General features: G+C 52.7%; 1 protein-coding gene across 4 annotated transcripts in view; it reads right to left on the bottom strand.

Annotated features, from left to right (window-relative positions):
* MAFG (MAF bZIP transcription factor G) overlaps positions 1-3,248 on the bottom strand; it is a 7,874-nt gene extending 4,626 nt beyond the window's left edge. The window contains exon 1 of one of the 4 annotated variants that reach the window (XM_027850160.1): positions 3,211-3,248. The gene's annotated coding sequence lies outside the window, so the exon portion shown is untranslated. Of the gene's footprint in view, positions 1-1,786; positions 1,918-2,764; positions 2,959-3,210 lie in introns of those variants that run through there. The other 3 variants (XM_027850161.1, XM_027850162.1, XM_027850164.1) reach the window with 3 other exon arrangements.
* Positions 3,249-4,371: the final 1,123 nt, after the last annotated feature.

Here is a 4,371-nt window from a genome sequence, read left to right as displayed (position 1 = left end):
TGTGTGTGTGTGTGTGTGTGTGTGTGTGTGTGTGTGTGTGTGTGTGTTTTCACGAGCACACACACACATGCGCCTATGAGAGCACTGGAGAGTGTACTCAAACTGGAGGTGTGTGCTCAGGGTAGAAAGACCCAACCTGCTAGCCTTGGCCTTTAGCCCACCCAGAATACACACACACACACACAATGATGTCACCCTTAACTTCTTGACAAGGAGAAAGAGCTCTCAGGGAAAGAGTTGACTCTTTAAGCAGGTTAGGGGGAAGAGAGGCAAAGAGGCTTGGTCTCTGGGAAGCTCTCCAAGGTCCCACTGGCATTTATGCAAGGCAAATGATTCCATACATAACTGGAGAAGATTTGAGGAAGTGATGAAGAAAGTCCTAAGACACCAGGTAGTTCCTGGATTGAGAGGGACCCAGATGGTCAGTAAATGAAAGAGTCAGCATCAGGGAAGAAGCTGTACTACTCTTAGTCTCTTCTCTGCCCTTCAAGCAAACTAGGCACCAATTCCCTCAACATCTTTTCTCCTTGCTGGAGTCCTGATCAGAGCTAGACACTGGACCAAACTTACCCTCTTATACTCTAGTAAGATCAAAAACTTCCTTCCTGAAAGGTCAGGGAGGAATGTCCTATCTTCATCAAGATCTTTCAGGAGGGTTCATTCTGGAGTTCTGCCCCATCTCTTTCAATCAGGTGGGAAGTTTAATCATCAGCTAAACAAGGTTCACTTCACAAAGGCCACAATTCCAAAGAGAACCAAACCCCCAATTCTGGTTCTCCTGACTTGCACTTGTTCAACAAATTCAAATAAAAAAACAACACTTACTTTAAGGTACTGTTCAGAGCAAAGAAAAGGTCCAAAAGCTAATCTAGTCCCTATCAACATCAACTGTCCCTCTCACCCAGTGGGACCCCAGCTTAAAATTAAGTCAGGCAACTGTCAGTCCTTTGTTCACCACTTAACGGGTCAAAGCCTGGGTCAAGATCTAATTCTCTTTTAATTTCCAAAACCATGTGACCAGTACAACCAACAAGTTTGTGAAAACTTCAGTACCACCAGCTCCCTACACTTGTACACCTTCACACCCACTCCTGCTACTCTTATCTCCTCTTCTGTGCTCCATTTGTACCCCACTGGGTTCCCAAGGTCTTTCTTCCCCTGGTCAAAACCTAAGCCCAGGGAGATACCTAATAAACTAACTTACACCAAAGTAGAAATGATTGATTAAATTTAAAGTGTTATCCTTCCTAAGGATATATGTATTTTAACAGAAGGAAAATGCCTTGAGCCAAAGTACTAAATCTCTGGTGGCATAATTTCCCACACCAATGTCAGTAGGTTAGTACTCTTTCTTTGGGATGGGGCTAAGTGGGAGAAGAGAGGAGAAGCAAGAAAAGGTCTTTCTGGTGACCTCTGGCCAGACAACCACGGTCAAAGTGTGTGTTCGTACTATCAATCCATCCAGGTCCAGGAAATATCCACATGAGTCTACTATAAACAATGCTAATCCCTTAAAATACCCAATCCCCCAAATCATAGAATACTTGGCTCTAAAGAAGTCAGCACCTTTCTCTTACTCACCTATATCACCATTCTACAAATATTGGCCTCATAAACCCTAGTCAGGAAGTACTCTCTCATATAGTCTTAAGGTTCATGGTCTCTCTATCCTTCCTGCTCCTCGCCACATAGCCCTTTGCTCTAGCATAAGCCTCTTTGCACCAGACCACCCACTGTCTTCAATCTAGGTCTCAGGTCACAAAGTATGGACTGAAAATTTGCTCACCCTAAGCACACCCAGACTTCCCAGCAAGTCCTGCTGCTTCCTTCATTTGCCATTTCCCAGAACATCGGAAAAGTGTCTTTGCAAGCCAGCTTTCTCCCACCTTTCTCTTCTTTGCTCTTCCTCAGGGTCCACTAATACCACGTTTCAACTCTTTGCTCCCCATATATTCTCCACACACACCTTCTTCTCCCCACAACTCCTTCCTTCACAGCCACCCAGTCTGATTTGCTGCATCAGTCATGTGGACAAGGTCCTTTGCCTTCTTCTTCCAGATGTGTCCCTGAACTACAGAACAGTTTTAGGAAGTGTCCTTGACCTGGGACTAGTCCTGGTAACTAAAAAAAAAGAATGTAAAGTGCTGTCTCCCAATTATCTGTTGGGGTGGGAGAGTATGAACTCAAGGCTCTAGAATCTGGTCTATTACTCTGTGAGGAAACTTTTAACATGACACATTCCAACCTTCCTCACTCTGCCCAGGAGATTGCCTCAATTTTCTCACCAGCAAAATTTAGAGGTTGGACTACATGATGTCTAAGATTCTTTCCAGCTTTCGTATTCTTTGATGCCAACTGAAACTTAAATAGCCCGGTCCACAATAACAACACCCTTAGGCTTACACTCGTTTCACTTTTTTCCCTCCAAATTTCCCCCGTTAGTGCTGTCACCCGCACCGTCAAATCTCTCCCGGGCATGAGGATGAGCCTCCAGTGACCTCATGCTGATGAGTCAGCAAGTCTTTGCTCCAGGCTCTGCCATCAGCTTCGGGAAGGAGAGTTTACAAGGGCCTGGGCTGAGGGGTCTTTGACCCTTCCTCCCTCCCCACCCTCGCAGTTCTCTTTCCTCCAGTCTTCTTAAAAGGCCCTAACACACGGGAAGATGCTGACACAGACACCTGATGAATCAGCAGCTTTGTTCGGTCAAAGCTCTCTGCAACCACACTGTGCTATGGCCTTCCCCACCAACATGCGTGGGACTCACCTTCCCTGGCCCATCAGGGTCGGTCGGGGGAGGTCAGCCCTATCGAACCGCACCTCCGGCATTTACTCACGTACATTAGCACCCCCAGACAGGACTTAAGCGGGTCCGCATGCTCCGGTCCTCCTAGGACTGTGCAAACCGGACTCATCCCGCCCCCCATCATCGAGAACCGCCGAAACCCCGAACTCGGCTCCAAGGGGAAACCGAGGCACGGGGGCTTGGCTCCGTTGGCGGGCACGGCGCGGCTGGACGTGACGCCCATGGGCCCGGCCTTGCCCCCACCCCCGGGGCCCCGAGGGCGGCTCCCGGGTCGCCCCGCCCGGCTCCACCCCGGCGGCCCGGCTGGCCAGACCGCCCGGGTGCCCCGGCCACTTCCCCGCCCGCCCTGCCCTTGCCCGCCAGCAGCCCCGGGCCCGGGCCCGCCCTTCAACCCGCGCGGTACTCACCACACAGCGGGGCCGAGGCCCGGACCGGGCGGGCGGGGGGCAGGGGAGGAGGGAGGGAGGGAGGCCGGGCCCGGGCGGGCGGGCGGGCGGGCGGAGACTCGGACCCGGAACGGGACGGCGGGCTGGGCGGCGGCGCCGGGCCTGGGCTGCGCGGAGGCCGGGCGGGGCGGGGCGGGGTGGGGCGGCGCCGCACGGCGCTGCGCTGGTCCGGACCGCGGCGGACCGGACCGGACCGGACCGGACCGGACAAGGGCTGAGGCCGGGACGGGACCAGGCTCGCGGATCCACAGCCGCCACAGCCGCCGCCGTTCCACAGACGTCACATGATGTTTGGTCACGTGGGCTCCATTCATGAAGCGGCGACGCGACCGACCAGTCGGGAGCTTAAAGGGGAAGGAGAGAGCGAGATGGGGATGGAGGGGGGCGGGGGCGCGGGGAGCGGAAAAGAAAGAGGGCGGGGGAGGGGAGGGGAAGAAACCCCGGGTGAGGCTACTACGCCTGCGTACTTCGAAAGCGCGGAGGGGCCCCCCCACCTCCCAACCCCGGTTGGTGAGATCCGGTCCTTCCCCCACCCTTAGTTTTTCTCCCTCATTGCAACCCAATGCAGTTCTTCCCTCCATCAGACCTTTCCTCTGTTCCCTCCCCACCCTCTCACCCCGCCAGGCCTTGAAGGCCTTCCTGCCCCACGTGTTGGGTAAATGTGGTCTCCCTCAAAGCAAAATAGGCACTCCGAGGTTTGTATCCTCCGGGCCTAGCAGAGTGCTGGGTACAAAATAGAAGCTTGCTAAATGCCTGTGGATTGATTGGCGGTCTCACGTCTCTATTTTTTTTTCTTTTTTTGTCTTTCTTTGTAAACTCAACGCTTAGCACAGTGCCTGGCACATAGTAAGGGTTTACTAAATGCTGGTTGACTGATGTGACATCAGGCCTGGGTTTGCTGTGCAAAGAATATTATCTATCCCGTGCAGACACACAGGCACCCCACCAGTGTTCCGGTCTGGCTCCCCGGCACCAGATATTTATACAAAGAGTCCCTAAGCGTTCAGTGGCTTCAAGCTGCACTAAGATTTTTGGGACATCCTGTATATTCATTAAGGCTTAGAGGCTGCACCCCCACGTTTAGCTCAGGACTTGAAAAAACATCAAACATCAAACCTCTAT

This window comes from Vombatus ursinus, unplaced genomic scaffold (assembly GCF_900497805.2).
Source record: "Vombatus ursinus unplaced genomic scaffold, bare-nosed wombat genome assembly UNPS02008996.1, whole genome shotgun sequence".
Taxonomy (NCBI): domain Eukaryota; kingdom Metazoa; phylum Chordata; class Mammalia; order Diprotodontia; family Vombatidae; genus Vombatus; species Vombatus ursinus.
Note: the sequence above shows the minus strand (reverse complement) of the source record. Positions and strands in the feature narration are given on the sequence as shown.